This window comes from Pseudopodoces humilis, chromosome 33 (assembly GCF_049639895.1).
Source record: "Pseudopodoces humilis isolate 2021_Gansu_Grassland_sample_001 chromosome 33, ASM4963989v1, whole genome shotgun sequence".
Lineage (NCBI taxonomy): Eukaryota > Metazoa > Chordata > Aves > Passeriformes > Paridae > Pseudopodoces > Pseudopodoces humilis.
Window position 1 is genome coordinate 1,212,588 of NC_142232.1, and position 17,021 is coordinate 1,229,608.

General features: G+C 48.0%; 1 protein-coding gene and 1 pseudogene across 2 annotated transcripts in view; both read left to right on the forward strand.

Annotated features, from left to right (window-relative positions):
- Window positions 1–622: 622 nt before the first annotated feature.
- Window positions 623–17,021, forward strand: part of LOC148182328 (uncharacterized) — a 36,554-nt gene continuing 20,155 nt past the window's right edge. Inside the window, exon 1 of the mRNA XM_088068948.1 lies at window positions 623–749. The gene's annotated coding sequence lies outside the window, so the exon portion shown is untranslated. The remainder of the gene's footprint in view (window positions 750–17,021) is intronic.
- LOC148182329 (uncharacterized) lies at window positions 5,689–12,990 on the forward strand (annotated as a pseudogene). Its single transcript, XR_015774787.1, has 2 exons — window positions 5,689–5,752; window positions 11,112–12,990. The product of XR_015774787.1 is annotated as an uncharacterized LOC148182329 (transcript).

Sequence of the window (17,021 nt, forward strand, 5' to 3'; positions counted from 1 at the left end):
ATGGCCTCTCCCTTTGGGCAGCAATAAAGTCACTCGCACACCACTCCTCTGCCTCCTTTGGCCACACAAACCTCTGGCGCCGGGAATTTTCCCGCCCAGCCCCGGGCCCAGCGCAGCCACCTCCGGCCTCCCGACACGAAGCGGGACGAGCCAGCGCTGCTCCGCCACCGCCTCCTGCCGAGGCCCCAGCGGCAAGGAGACCGCGGGCAGCCGCTCCCGCAGCGCCCTCAGCCCAGGGCCAACACGGGCCGGCCACGGCACAAGCCACCCGCCACAGCCCCCTGCCGCCCCCTCCCGGGCCCGCAGCGAGCCCCGAGCCCCCGCAGAACCGAGCGCGGCTCCCACCTGCGATGGCCGGGGCCGCCTCCGAGCTCCGCCGCCGCCTCACCGGGCTCCGGCCGCTGCTGCCGCCGCTGCCGGGCCCGCACAGACGCTCCGGCAATGGCGGCTCTCCTGCCCCACGGCCGCCCTGGGGGCGCCAGCGGGGCCGGGCTTGTCCCCGCTCTGCCCAATCAGCGCGCGCCAGAACCACGAGTGACGGCAGAAGCAGCCAATCGCAGCCGGCGGCGGGCTCTGCACACGGCACGGCCTCGCCTGCCTTGGGCTGAGCTCCGCTATTTCTCGGCACCCTGGGCTGAGGAGCGGCCCCGGCGCTGGGCCCGGCCCGGGCAGGAGGCCAAGGAAGCGCCGCTGCGCTGAAGCGCCGGGAGCTCGGGGTGCCCGGGAGCTGAGGGCGCTGGGAGCTGGGGGTGAGTCCGGGATGCAGCAGGGCATGCCGGAGCGAGGCCAAAACTCTGTGACTCTCCTTCCTGTCCCAGGCGGGGAGCCGAACACTCAAGGAAAGGCTCGGGGGTCTGGATGAGGGTGGGGACAGTTCAATCCTTGGTCACGGGCACAGCACACCTGACTTGGGGAAATTAAATTGAATTTATTTTCGAACATGTCAGAGCAAGAAAATGGGAAGTAAAGTGATTCCTACGGAAATCCATCTTCCTCCCAGCTGTCCCTCCTTCCCGGGCTTAACTTTCTGCCCCTGTCCGTCCCCCTCCCCGCCCCGAGGCACAGGGATGGGGGTCACAGTCAGGTCATGTCACTGCCTCCCCCTGAGGGCCAGGAATCCTTGTCCTGCTGCAGCCTGGGGTCCCTCCCAGGGGACAGAGTCCCTCAGGAGCAGGCTGCTCCAGCGGGGATCGCCAGGGGGATCCCCGAGTCCGGCCAGGAGCCACTTCCATGGCGCTGCAGGGGCTTCCCCCGGGCTCGGGGCCTCTCTCAGGCACCCCCTGCTCCGGCCCGGCCTCATTGCCCCCCTCACCCCCCCATGCAGCGAGTGCCCGGGCAGGGAGATGCACGATTTTCACGGGGTTGAATCTTGGAGTTTCTGGGCTTTATTGGGCTGAATGTTGGTGTTTTGCTTTTTTGTGGGGGCTGGATCTTTCTATTTTGGGGGCATATCAGATTTTTGGTGTTTGGGAAGTTTTTGATCTGTCTTTGTTAGCGTTCAGGAACACACATAATCACAGACTGATTATATGCAGGTACTTTATTGAAGTGCGCAGGAACTAGGGGTATCAGCAACCCAAATCTAGCTCCATCCTCTTTGTCCAAAGTGCACATATTTCTACAATTTCAGCTGTAGCAGTAATCACTGTAACAACCTTATCAATATTGCTTCATTACTAAATCTTCAGTAACTTTATCTGTATTACTTCATGTCAGGTAGCTCATCCTTATATGAAGATGTATGAATCTTATCTCTGGATATCTTGGAGACCCCAAGTACCAGTTCCCATTGCCGTAAACATTCCAGCTTGCTAGACCATCCCTAATACCCTTTTGGCCTGCCTCTACATGATTTTAAGAAACATTTTCAGAAACATTTAACCCCATAGTAACATATTTCATCCCTTTGAAAATATTTCACTTTACTATAGTAAGTGTAATGCTTTCACTATATGCAGTCCTTTTTCTGTGTTTATACTTGGTGTTCATCTTCGAATCCACATTTGTTGTAAGCGTTGTTACACTCTGGAGGATTTGGAGATGACAAATGTGGATGTGGATCTCTGTCCCGTGTCAGCGCCTTTATTATCTTCTGGTTCCAGGATACTCTTTTCTTTATCTCTCCTTTCAGAACTGCACAGATTAACCAGATTGCTAAGAACACAGTTAGTAGGATTATCAGACTCTAAAGAATAGATTTGATCCATGAGCTCACATTCCATCCTAACCCTTCAAAAATTTTATCTAACCAACTTGTGGTCAGATCTTCCCTCTCTTTCTGTGCTTCATTTTCTATTTGTTTTAACTGATTAATGTCGTGTTCTACATCTGCAGTTCCATTTGGGATGTGGATGCAGCAGTGATCAATTTGTCCTTTTAGGTACCCGCACACTCCGGTTCTTTCAACAATAACATATCTAAAGCCAATCTGTTTTGCAGGGTCATTTTAGTTGTGGCTTGTAATTGTACATTTAGCTCTCTAAATGCCTCTTTGGTAACTCTTGCCAATCTTTCTACCTGGTCTGTAAGTTTGTACAACATCTTTCTATTTGTTATAATTTGCTATTGTACCAAACAAGGATTCCAGGGCCCACTCAAATTTTACACTACTGGAGGGTTCCTGCCATCTTTCTTCATCTTCAGTTTTGTTTTCCTGAACTTCTCGTCTCGTCCTTATTTGCAGAAGTTCATGTTCTCCCTTGAGTGGGGACCTTTTCCAAATTGGGCATAAGGTGGGAAGGCCTAAAGTAATCTCTTTTACTTTTTCACCTACAGGCAAATGTGTTGTCCAGCTGCCATCGCTTGCTGCCCATCCAAATTGGCCTCGACTCTGAATTGTGCTACATATTACCTTTTGGATCACTTGTCCTATCTTGTCATTTATTTCACCTTGTTTATGTTTGATTCCTCTGCAGGCACATCCAATTTGCAGAGCTACCACTAGCAGTGGCATTTGTTTTATTTCTTCATCATCAGAAGTACAGTCCTAAGTTTTGTTCCATACTCACCAATTCACTTTGTCTGCCTCCATTCTACTACTGGTTGCAGTGTTCCATACCCCTGGATCTGTTTCATTTTCAGAGCCTTCCCACTTAATGCACCAAGGGCTATCTGCCATAGATTGGAATTTCTGAAGCACACTCATTGACCATGCACTGTCCCAAGCATCAGCCCAATCTTTTCCTTCCTGTCCTTCACACTTCCACTTCGATACTGGAATCTTTTCTTTAATGACCTTTGCTATCTTTTCATAACACCATCCATAATTCCCTAATCCCCCATACCAGCCTAGTTTTGGTTCATACTTTCCTCCATTTTCATGACAATCCCATATAGATGAATACTTGGGCTTCACAGCATTTTCAAACACTGTCTTATTTTGGTACTCGTAATCTATTTGCAATACACAGCTCACATTTTCATTTTTATTCTTTTGTATTTCAGGTAATTTTGATGTTATAATTCCCCAATTTATTTGGTCTCCTGCTGCCTTTGGTATTGGCAGACAGGCAGTTATTTTGCTGCTGTTTTGCATGTTGGCAAAATCTTTAATTAATCCAATCATCCCATTTTCTGCCTGAATAGTATTAGAGACTTTTATCACTTGTGTTTCTGGCTGCAGCCCCACATCCCTCTTCATTCTAAAATGAAGAGTTGTCAGCTGATCCTTTTGCATTTCACATCCCAAGGTAACATTGATTCCAGCTGATGGCACTAAAGGCCATAAAATAATCACCATTACAGTCACTAGCAACCTAGACATTTGAAACAATCAAACCCGCTTTATCTGCAGCTTTGTTGGCCCTACAGTTTGTGCAGTCCACAGTGCAGGGGAAACCTTCTTCACTCTGGTGTAATGTATGCAGGGATCCAGTCCAGCTCCTTTGACTGCTGTCAAGGTAGTTAACAGTACCTGACAGGGTCCATTCCACCTTTCTTTTAATGGTTCTTCGTTCCAGCTTTTAACGTACACTTCATCTCCCGGGGGGATGTCATGAACTGGATTCTCAAGAGTCAGCGGCCTGTTCCACACAAGGGTACTCCAAAGTCGAGCTCGAGCTTTTCCAAGGGACAGAACATAATTATACACCTCTTGCTTCCCTGTAACATGTACATTTGGATCAGGTTCAGGGCATTCATATGGTTTCCCATCCAATATCTCATAACGACTGACTGACATCCTGCTTCTAGGCTTTATCCGAATCCTCAGCAGTGCTATTGGTAAAGCTTGTGGCTACTGCAATTTAGCCTCTTGGCATATTTTGCTGATTTGCCTCTTCAGTGTCTGATTCATCCTCTCTACCTGTCCACTGGATTGGGGTCTCCATGGTGTATGGAGATGCCAAGCTATTCCCAGTAACCTACTCACCTCCCTCACTACTGTGGCTGTGAAATGTGGGCCCCTATCTGATGATATTCCTAGAGGCACCCCAAATCTTGGAATGATTTCTTGCTGTAACCACTTGACTGTCTCCTTTGCTTGGTTTATGCAACAGGGAAGAGCTTCTGGCCATCCTGAAAATGTGTCAACCCCTACCAGTAGATATTTGTATCCTCGAGTTCTTGGTAATTCTACAAAATCTACTTGCCAATAATCTCCTGATTCTACTCCTTCCCGAATTTTCCCGAATTGTGCCTGTCGTCTAGCCACTGGATTGTTCTTTAAGCAAATTTCACATTTTGACATTACTGATTTTGCCATTGTTAACATCCATACTGAAATTAAATTTTGTTTTAACAATTTCAGCAATGTCTCTGCACTCCAATGACATTTGTTATGTTTAATTTGTAGAACTTCTCTCATTATCAAGGGGGGTACCACTATTTGTCCCTGTGTATACATATACATACCACCCTTCTGAATTCTTCTGTGCATTCAGTGAGCATCCCAATTTCTCATCCTCTATTGAATATTTTGGTTTTGGGAGTAAATTGAATTGAGATACATTAGTTTTTAGAGGTATCAATGCCATTGCAGTTTGCACTTCTCGAGCAGCTTGTCGGGCTGTCCAGTCTGCTTTCCGATTTCCCTCATGAATTTTGGAGCTTCCTGATTGGTGAGCTTTACAGTGCATGATTGCTACTTGCTCCGGCTTTTGTACTGCTTTTATTAATTGCAGGTCTGCATCTTGATGTTTAATGTGTGTGCCTTGAGAAGACAGCAGTCCTCTTTCTTTCCACAGTGCTCTGTGTACATGCAGTATTCCAAAAGCATATTTTGAATCAGTCCAGATATTTACTTTCTTCCCATCACTCATCTCTAATGCTCTGGTTAAAGCAACCAGTTCTGCTCGTTGGGCAGATGTGTTTGCTGGTAAGGAACAAAGCTGGATTCAAGAGGTTAGCTGTCTTTAATGTGACATCATCCTGCTCGGTTAGGATTACCTGGAATTTCCTCATCCTGCTTGGAGATAGCCAATGGCCCCCCTTTTGTTCTAAAACAGTGGTCACCATGTGTGGCACATAGACATCTATGTCTCTACCCATCGTGAGTTTCCTGGCTTCTTGGATCAGCATCACGGTGGCTGCAACTGCCCGCAGGCATGAAGGCCATCCGGCACTCACGTTGTCAAGTTGTGTGGAAAAGCAGCCTAGCAGCCTTTTCCAGCTTCCCAAATGTTGGGTCGCACTCCCAGTGCTTTGATGCACAGACAGCTGAGAATCCTTGGATAAATCAGGCGGTCCAAACACTGGAGCAGTTGTCAATGCCTCCTTCAGTTTGAGGAAGACCTCCTTCTGTGCTCTGCCCCAGGTAAGCGGTTGTATCTTCTGGGTTTCACACAGGGGTTTTGCAATTAGTCCATAGTCCATGATCCATAGGTGGTACCACTCTGTCATCCCAAGGAAAACTCACAGCTCATGCAGGTTCTGGGGTTCTGGAATAGCACAAATAGCTTGAATACGGTTAGTACCCAGCTTACATTGCCCTTGTGAGATTTCACATCCCAGGTAAATCACAGTCTGCTGGGCAATTTGTGCCTTTTCTTTAGACACTTTATATCCTCCCATTCCCAGCTGATTTAAAATTTCAATTGTTACCTTTATGCAGGTTGTTTTCTCTTCTGTAGTTGTCAGTATATCATCAACATACTGTAACAGCAGGTATTGTTCTCTTGGTTCTTGCCCGTTCTCGGTCCAAATCTCCAGCTCCTTCGCCAGCTGGCTTCCAAATAGGGTTGGACTGTTCTTGTATCCTTGTGGGAGTCGTGTCCAGGTGAGCTGGGTTTTCCTTCCATTTTCTGGATTTTCCCATTCAAAGGCAAACAGTTTCCTACTTTCTTTGTCAAGGGGTATGCAGAAAAAGGCATCTTTTAAATCAATTACAGTAAACCATTTCTATTTCTCTTTCACAGATGTCAATAATGTGTAAGGATTAGCTACCACTGGGTAAATATCTTTAGTTATTCCATTTATTGCTCTCAAATCCTGTACTAGTCTGTACTCACCATTTGGTTTCTTCACTGGAAATATTGGTGTATTCAATTCTGATTCACATTCTTCTAAAATTTGGTACTTCAAAAATTTTTCAATCATCTTTACTATTCCTTGCCGTTCTTCTGGCTTTATGGGGTACTGTTTAACCTGTACAGCTTTTGCTCCTTCTTTTCATTCTACATGTACTGGTTGTGCCAACTTAGATTTTCCTGGTATGTCTGTTTCCCATACAGAGGGAATTACTGCATCCTCTACTTCCCGAGGGATAGTAGGGATGGGTTTTTCTTTTATCATTAAGATTTGTCCTGTCTTTGATTCAAGTTTTTTCATTAACAGCTCCCCGTTTTCAAAAGTTATCACTGCATCAAGTTTTGCTAATAAATCTCATCCTCAAAGTGGATTTGGACACTCAGGCATATCTAAAAATTCATGTGTTAACACTTTGTTTCCAAAGCACAGATTCAGGGGTTGCAGGAATGGTCGATGCTCCTCCTTCCCTGTGGCTCCAACTATTGTTGCTGTTTTGTCTCCAGTTTGCCCTTTTAGATCATTTAGCACAGAATATGTAGCCCCCATATCCACCAGAAATTTTACTTCTTTATCTCCCAACTGTATAGTTACTAAAGTTTCTTGTACTTGTTTTTGTTCTGATTCTAGTCAGCTGCTGTACTCCCCCAGCACCATTCATTTGGAAGCATCTTGATTCTGACTGAACTGATTGCCCTGGTTAAACCGATTTGGGTATTCATTTTTCCAGTGCCCCTCTTGTCTACAAGAAGCACATTGATTTAACCCTAATCTTGGCAAAACCCATCCCCCTCGTCCTCTGCCAAGTCCGCCCCTCCCCAGTCCACGACCACCTCTGCTGCATCCTCTGAAACCTGGATTCTCTCTTCCTTGGATCACTGCCAAAAGATTTTGCTGCTGCTTTTGACTAGCTTCCTTTTCCCTGTTATTGTATACTTTCCAAGCCACTTCAAGTAATTGATTCAAATTCCTTGAATCTTCTCCTTCTAACTTCTGCAATTTTCTCCTAATATCATCCTGCGACGGCCCAAGAAAAATGAACGCAAGCTGAACATTCTCTTGTTCTGTTTCTAGTTGAAGATCTGTATACTTTCTTGCTGCCTCCTTAAGCCTTTCCAAATATGCAGCAGGGGATTCTTTCTTTTCCTGTCTTACCTCATACAATTTAGACCAATTCATAGCCTTAGGTACAGCATTCCCAACCCCTGTCTGGAGCCACTCTTGATATCTCTTCAGCCTCCGCGTGTCCCCAAAGGCATTGGGATCCCACCCTGGATCCTCGGTTGGAAAGTTCTCATCTAAAGTCCCCGTCACCATCCCAGTTCTGAGATCTTCTCTCGCCTTCTCCTTGGCTGCTCTAAGCACCATCTCTTTCTCAGCAGAGTCCATTAAATTCTCCACTATTACTTGTTGTCGTGGTTTTAAACCAATAACTAAGAAAATTACTTATTTCTTGCTGTGAGATATGGATTAGAACAAGAGCAAAACAGGCATAAAACTTAAAAGGGAAAAAAAAAGAAAGTTTATTGACAAACTACAATAAGAACACCAGAATAAACTTCCAGAAAAACCTTTTCATCCCCTGTCTACCCACTATTCCCTTGTTCACATGACAAAAGAGACAAAACCTTTGGAACTTTGATGATTAAAACAGTCCCAATTCTTGCTACAGTCTTTTCACCAGTCTTTATAGAGAAACAGAAGTTTCTTCCTGTTAATTTATGGAGTTTCTCACAAGAAAAACTATTTTTCTTATAGTTTTCCATTGCTCTAATGTTAGCTGCCCAGAGCTGCTGTTATTAGAGCCCACTCCTCCCATTTTCACATCCCAAGTGTGTATGGGCCATGAGTCTAGGGATGGGATTTTTAAGGATAAGTTATTCAAAGGCAAAAAAGTCTTCTTCATCTGTTTCCGTGAGCTTCACCAGAAAACAGTTTTCTCATTGCCTCTCAAGGCTTCAAATCTTCCAGCACTTCACTGTGCCATAATTACTCTACTTTTTACTCAAAATTTACACTTTGAACACTCTATTCCTCCCTATATACTGTCATGAATTAAAGGAGCGTTTTCAAGACCTTATTGTCCATTTCCATAGTTTTAACAGAAAGATATTTCAGCTTAATTAAAGCATCTTCTTAATTCTCTACCTTTTCTTTTCTTTCCTGTCACTAGTAGTTTATAAAGTCTCTTTTCATGTTGATCACTCTCTTTTCTCTGTCTGGATAAAAAGATTAATCCGCAAGTCTCATCTGGGAAATGAAAGAGTTAAAATCTTGCCCAGGTTGTTGTAGGTAGTTCTGTGGCCTCGGCCGGTGCAGGAGCTGGAGCCGTCTGCGATGGAAAGCTCCTCATGGCTGCTCTGGAGAGTGCAGTCGCCGCGCCCAGCCCGCTGCAGGCCCAGAGCCCTCTCTCCTTCTTCACTCAGCAGTCTCCAGTGAATCCAGCCACAGCAAAAAACCTGCAGCCGAGCCAGAGATCGGCTCGGCCCGGCCCGGCCGGAGCCCGGAGAAAAACCCCCTCCACAGGGCCCGCATCCCCCGGCCGGGAGACGCTGGGCCCAGCCCAGTCCCCGCCCGGCCGCATGGCCTGGGCAGGGAACGGGAGGCCTGGAGCTCTGCCGCCCTTCCCAGCCAGGAAACAAAGAGAACCAAGAGAGCTCTAGTTTTACACTTTAAGGTAGGGTTCACAAGTTGATCCCACTTTTCAATGGCCTAAACTGCTGTCAATTCTCAGCAATGACCGATAATTGGTCAGGAGAAAAGACGCCAGGCAGATCCCAGCAACTTAAACTTTCTTAAAGGTAAAGTAACTCCATGACACTTGTATATCATCCCAATCTGGATTCTGAGTTTTCATAATCATTTTTACCACCCCTGCTACTTTATCAGGATTTTCTCTCTAAGTTCCAGCTGATTGTTTCCAGATTATCAGGTCTGGGGGTGAAAAAGGAACTTTCACAAACACCGGCCCTTCTACTCCTCCTCCTTGTCTCAAGGGGGCAATCACAGTCCGCCTTTGTCTGCCCAAATCTTTTCCCGTTCTACCCAGAACCGGAGCAAGCTGTGACCGAGTCCGATGGGATACCGGTGTCGCTGATTTATTATCATCACCCTGCTACTGCTATCTTCCTCCCCAGCATTTTTCACTTTTCCTTGTATCATGGTTAGATTTTGATCGTCTCCCGGAGAAGAAGGATCAGGTGAAGGCGGTAGAGGAGGATAAAGAGGGCAAGGTGAAGTGGGATTAGGCGAGATAGGGTTAGGTGAAATAGGATTGGGTGAAGTGGGGGCAGACAAAACAAAATCGTGTTCTTTTGGGTCTGCTTGAAACCACTTGTAAATCAACATCCGTCTCTTTCCCCCGACACAAACTTTCTTTTAATGCCAGGTGCTCTAAACAACTTTTTCCTTTTACACAAACCTCACATTTATCACTCACACGTGCCTTGACTGCCATCAATCCACACTCAGCCTGCCATTCTGGCTTGTCTCGCAAATAGCAAAACAAATCAACGTACGGAACTTCATCCCACTTTCCCTCTGGCTTACAGAACAACATCAACTGTAAAATGGTGTTATACTGCAAAGATCCATTTCTCAGCCACTTTTCCCCACTGTCCAGGTCATATCCTGGCCACCATGTATTACAATAATCAATCAACTTTACATAAATCTTGCCCAAAGTTACCCTGTTTCCAATGTGCCAATAAGAACCCCAAAGGAGAAGTACGTGGTACAGGGGCATTGCCACCTCAAATCCCTTTAAGCTTCTCCATGTTACAGTTAAAATACACCACACACCACTGCTGCCCAACCTGCAACGCTTTTGCACTTGTCTGACAGACGGCGCCTTGGCAATACCGGGAATTCCTCCAGCCCAACCGTGCGAAGCTTTCGCTGCGTCTTATCGGCAGGCACCAGAGCAGAGCGAAAAGCACCTTACCTCTCTCAGAGGGACGTTGTGAGCAGTGGAGACGGTCGTGGCCGGATGGGCTCCCCGAGAATCCCTCGGTGCCGGCTGGAGCATGATCGGGTCGTGAGCTCGCTCAGCAGCACTCACAGGGTCCCATCTGGGTCACCAAAATGTTAGAGTTCAGGAACACACATAATCACAGACTGATTATATGCAGGTGCTTTATTGAAGTGTGCGGGAACTAGGGGTATCAGCAACCCAAATCTAGCTCCATCATCTTTGTCCAAAGTGCACATATTTCTACAATTTCAGCTGTAGCAGAAATCACTGTAACAACCTTATCAATATTGCTTCATTAATAAATCTTCATTAACTTTATCAATAATGCTTCATGAGAGTTAGCTCATCCTTGTATGAACATGTACGAATCTTATCTCTGGGTGGGTATCTTGGAGACCCCAAGTACCAGTTCCCATTACCGTAAACATTCCAGCTTGCTAGACCATCCCTAATACCAAGCATTCTTGTGGCCTACCTCTACATGATTTTAAGAAACATTTTCAGAAACATTTAACCCCATAGTAACATCTTGATGTTTGGAGGATGTTTGTGCTGAATCTTGGTGTTTTAGAGATTCTTACAGACACAAGATGCTGAATGACTTCCTGAGATGAACTTGGGCAAGGAGGAATCCCCACCCCAAGACACTCTTCTCTTCTTTTTTCCCCCAAACCAGGATTTTTCATTCCCAAACCGAGACCAGATGGAGGAGGAGGAAAAGCCCTGGAGATCCCACACGAGGAGAGGCTGCAAACCCAGCCCAGGGAGCTGTGAGGAGGACAGATCCCCCCTATGCCAGGAAGGCGGCCAGAGATCCAGCCGGAGCTCAGAGCAGGGGGAGAGTGCTCACGGCAGGGAGAAGTCCCACAAATGCTTGGAATGTGGGAAGGATTTCAGCCGCAGCTCCGTCCTGATCCGGCACCAGGTGATTCACACTGGTGAAAAGCCCTACGAGTGTGGGAAATGTGGGAAGAGCTTCAGAGACATCTCCGGCCTCATGCAGCACCAAGTGATTCACACTGGGGAAAAGCCCTACGAGTGTGGGGAATGTGGGAAGAGCTTCAGCCACAGCTCCAGCCTGAGGAAACACCAGAGGATCCACACAGGGGAACGGCCCTACACCTGCTTGGAATGTGGGAAGAGCTTTGGGTGGAGCTCCTACCTGAGGGTACACCAGCTCATCCACACTGGGGAGAGGCCCTACGAGTGTCCCAAGTGTGGGAAGAGGTTTCAGACCAGCTCCACTCTCATCAGACATGAGCGGATTCACACAGACGAGAGGCCCTTCCGCTGCCCCGACTGCGGGAAGGGCTTCAACCGTAACGGCAACCTCACTCTCCACCGGCGCATCCACACTGGGGAGAGGCCCTACGAGTGTCCCCAGTGTGGGAAGAGCTTCTCACAGAGCTCTAACTTGACCCAACATCAACGGAGGCACCATTAAGGGAAGGCCTGCGAGTGCCCCGAGTGCGGGAAGAGCTTCGTGCGCTGCTCCAGCTCCATCCCCCATGGGAGGATCGGCGTTGGATGATCCCCAGTGACCCCCGTTGGGCAGAGCCCTGGTGATCCGTGGTCCTGGTGATCCGTGTTGGGAAGACACCTGGCTGGGAGGCTCCACATCTTCCTGGCTCCCTGTGGGCACCTGGATGAAATCAGGAGGTGGAACAACCATTGGGACACAGATCAACAATGGGAGTTCCTTTGGGAGAGCAGATTTGTTGACTTTCAGTCCTAGAGAACTTTTTGCCACTGCATCAGGAGCTGTGTGGGCAGGGAAAAGGGGGTGACATGGAGCTTGGGAGCTCTGAGGGGAGCACACACACTCTGGGGGAGGCGATATCCCAGTCTAGGGACCCCCCTCTCACATTCTTGCTCAGGTAGAAGCCAAGCCGCAGCACCAGGAAGACAAAGCCCAACATGGAGCCCCCGATCCCCGTCAGCATCTTGCTGTGGGCAGCGTTTGACAGCATCCCTGGAAGGTCTGCCGGATTCAGGACCCCCAAAACCTCTCACAGACACCCCAAGCCCCTCCAAAGACCCTCCCAGTCTCTCCCAGCCCACCCAGGACCCTCTGAAACCTCCTTTGGAGTCAATAATTTTAAAAAATTAGTTATTTTAGAAAATTTGGAGATCTCACCTAGAGAAAGGCCTTGCTGGAACTAGTCAGAGTTAATGATTAAGTGAGAAGGAGGATTTGAGATAATGTATCTCAGACTGAGGTAAAAAATTACTTGTCATTGTATGTTTGTTCAGCTGTGCTTATAATGAGAAAAGAGAAACTGATAAACGGGTTCAGGAAGATCACAGACCTTACATCTGGAAACCCATTTCAAAGTCACAAGGGAGGAAACTGGAGTTGTACCAAATGTCATTTGTAATGTCAACCATTGTAAAGGTAGAAAGGTGAGAGTGAGGAAGAGCGGTTTTCCTTCATTTCTTGATGACCCCTCCTCGCCAAAATGACCCCCTCCTCAAATTAGGGAGTCCACCACGCAGGCATAATGACATTTTAAACTGATTACTGTGCATTTTAATCCAAAGTGGGGAATGGGAGGTGTTAGCATTGTGAATATGTATTAGTATTAATATGTATTAGTACTTTGGATACTTAAGACTTTTGTAAATAAACAGACACTGGAATCTTTTGTCAACTTGCAGTGCGTATTAAGGGGTGACTCCCGCACTCGCCCAGTGCTGTGATTAAACATCCACTTTGTAACTTTAAACTGTTGGAGAGGTTTTTTGTCCATTAACAAATTGATATTGATACTGGATCAATATTGCTATTTTGTTAAATCACTCCCAGTCTCTTCCCAGCCTCCCCAGGACCCACCAGAGCCCCTCCTGTTCCTCTCAGGATCCCACAGCCCCCTCCCAGTTTCCCCCCACATCCCCAGGACCCCCAAACCCTCTCCCAGTCCCTTCCCAGCCCCACCAGGACTCATCAAGAACCCTCCCCATCTCTTCACAGCAAAATTAACCTCGTCCAAATCCCTGCTTTCCAATCCCCAGTCTCCTTCCAGCTCCTCCAGGCTCACTCAAATCCCTCCCAGTGACACCCAGCACCCCCAAACTCCCTCCCAGTGTCCACCAGGACCCCCAGAACCTCATCCCACCCTCCCCAACATCCTTCAAACCCCTTCCCAGCCATCCTAAGCACCTCAATCCCTTCCCCAGTTTCAACCAGTCTATCTCAGACTCCCTCCCAGTTCCTCCCAGCACACCCCAATCCCCCTCTGGGCCCCCCCAGTGCCTCCCCCGCTGCCCCCGGCGCTGTGGGGGCCGGGCCGTGCCCCAGTGCCGGCTCAGGGGGTGCTCCAGGCTGACGTGCTCCACCTGGCAGCTGGAGCTGAGCCCGCATTGCCGGGGGCGGTTTCCAGCAGCACCAGGAGCTGCTGGCTCCAGTCCCCGCTGGGGAGCACGGCAGTGGCCAGCACGTGGCCCGAGAGCTGCTGCTGGCCCTGGGAGCAGCTCAGCTGGATGTGGGCAGGGGAGAAATCCATCAGGGAGCAGAGCAGGCGGCCGGGGCCGGGCTGGGAGCTCGAGGGCACCAGCGAGATGGACACGCTGGGGGGGACACTGGGAGAGAGTGGAGAGGAGTGATGTGGCATTGAGAGGGACTGGGAGGGACTGGGAGGGACTGGGGTGGCACTGAAAGAGATGAGAGTGGATACTGGGTCACTGGAAGAGAGTGTGGAGGTCTGGGAGTGAAGCGGGAATGAACTCGGAATAGACTGGGAATGGGCTAAAAAAAAGTGGGAGTGACTGTGGGGCCTCTGGGCGGAACTGTGGTGGCACTGGGCGGGACTGGGAATGAAGTGCGCGGCACTGGGAGGCCGAGTCCAGCGCGGGGCTCTCGGCTCTGTGGATCTGCCCGGCAACTGATGAGTCATCAGAGAGACGCGCTCTGATTGGCTGAGGGGCGGTAGATCCACGGAGGGGCGAGATGGACAGGCGGGGTGACTGGGAGTGACTGGGATGGACTGGGAGAGGCTGGGATGGACTGGGAGAGCCACGGGAGCCATTGGGAGGGACAAGGGGCCCCGGGGATGGGCACAAGGAAGGCTGAGGGCTCTGGGCTGATTCCCAGGGAGGTTTGGAGGGACACGGCCGGGCCCCTCTCTGTGCCCCGCGAGCAGCGGCCCGGACAGAAAAGTTCAGGAGCGGGAGGAGGAGTTTCTCAAGACTGATTTTAATCCTCATTCTCCTGGTCGGATTTGCTCAGTCCTAAATTCAGTTCATTTCCCCATGTCGGGCTGTTGTGCCCCTGATGGTGATCCCTGAGTGACCTCTCCCTGCCCTTGTCCCGACCCACGAGGACCTGGATTTGTTTCAGTTCAGTGGAATTCCTGGTGATTTGGGGGGAGCTGGAGCAAAGCAGCTGGAAAGCACAGTGGGCTTGACAGGGACTGAAGCAGGGCAGGAGTTGGGGCTGCCTCGAGTGAGCTCTCACAATGTGAACCTTCATGGGGTCTTTCTAAGGGAATTTTGTTGAAGTTTGACATTCATTATTAAAAAGCAGAGTCACAAGTGGAGCTCCGCTTTCAGCTTGAATTGAGGGGATGGAACGTGGGCACTGAGACTTCCATAATCTCAAGTTGTTCCTTGATACTGGACACTTTAGCTTTGGCAATCTGAAGCCCTTCAGCAGCAATGTCTCTGCTACTCCCTGGTTTCTGGCTCAGACCCAGCTCGCAGCTTGGACAAGGTCTGGGCTTTGTCCTCTTGAGCTTCGGGAGCCTCCCGGGAAGCACCAGCCCTCCCCAGCCCACCCTTGGTAGGACTTTTTCTTTTCTCTCTCCTGATGATTTTATCCCCAAAACTGCCGTGGGAACGTTGTATCCAAGCACATCCTCCAGCGCTGCACTTTCCTCCTGTGAATTCCCTGTGCAGGGAATGTGTCTGTGCTTTTCCCTGCTCTGTTCACTGACAAACAAACCTGAGCCCGTGGGACTGTCAGAGCTCCTTCATGCAATGAAATCAGGTGGTGTTGATCATGGCATGTTCTGGAGGAGCTTTTCTTGGTGTGTCTTGTGCTGCTGGAAATGACACAAGAGCCAGGAGGGAACAGAAGCTGCTGCTGCCCGTTGGCTCAGGGCCAGGGAACCAAGTTGTGCTCCCGGGCAGTTGGGCCCTGCTGGAAGCAGAGCCGCGTTTCCCTTGAGCAGCTCAAGCTTGTGACAGCTCCAAACAGGAAACCTCAGCAGAAAACTCTTCCTCCAAACTCAGCTGCTTTCCCTCCTGCAGCTGTTTGGGAAAGAGCCTCAAAGCACAGACTCTGCTGGGAGCCATTGGTGCATTTCCTCCCTCCCGGCAGCAGCAGCTCCTGAGCCCTTCACGGGCTCCTGTCCCTTCACAAACCCTTCAGCTCCCTTGGAACTCTCAGCAGTCACTAACATATGTATTTCTTTCATATTTAAACTGCATTTAAACTTCTCTTTTTCTCTCCTCTCTATCTTTTTAATCTCCTCTTTATCTCCTTTAATCCCGTCAGCACCAGTAGGATGGGGATGGAGTCTTGGGGTGGGTGTGGGATGAACTGAGGATCCAGCAGAGAAGGGCAAGGCAGAGGGGAGAGGACTCAGCCAACCCTTCTCCTGCTCTCTCCTCCCCCAGGCTCCAGCTAAAGCAAGTCAGACTGGAAAGGATCCCACAAATGCTGTGTTCTCCTCCCTCTCAGCTTGGCTGGGGATCCTCAGCTTCAGCCTGGTGCAGTGCCTTAGATTCTCTAATTTGAGTTTTTTGGCTAATGCACTAAATAATGTGGTGGGTTTAGCGCTGGCTGAAATCTCCAGGGCACTTACTCATTTCTCACTGTGAGATATGGATTAGGAGAAGGGCAAAACAGGCTTAAAACTTAGAAGGAATAAAAAAAACTTTATTAACAGGACTACAAGAATAAGAAACTAGAACAAAACTTTCAGAACACCTTTCCTCCCTCTGACTAACTTTTTTTTTGTTTTAACTGACAATGTAGAAATAAAACTTGTGATTTTAAACCAGTATTAATTATACAATTGTTTTTATTATAATTTGTTATGTCATGGAGACTTTCTTACAAGGAACAGGTTTTTTGTGTTTTTTTATTTTTACAAATTGCAGCTGTCTGGGAAGAAATTTTGCTATCGTGACATTTTTCTCATTTTTACAGCCCTCCTAGAGGTGTGTCTATGGGTTATGAATTCATGGGGTGTTATTTTAAGGATGAGTTGTTTGAAGGCAAAGGTTTTCTTCATCTGATTTTGCGATCATCTTTGGAAACAGAAGTTTTCTACTTCTCTCCCTGGGGGCAAAGGGCATTTTATTGTTTTTATTTATTTTCTGTTCAAGCTTTTTATGGGATTACAGTTATTTTAACATTCGTTTCATTAATGGATGCTTTTGTTTAGATTTACAGTTTTAATACTCTATTTTATACATTTTCATGAATTAAATGAGATATTTTAGTATATCAACGATTATCTCTATGGCCTTACTAAATGACTATTTTAGTTTCAATTGCCATTTTTTCATTTCTTTTCTATCTAAGGTTTAACTCTTTTTTTTACTGACTTTGATGTTTTTATGTTGTTTTTTGGTGTGTTGT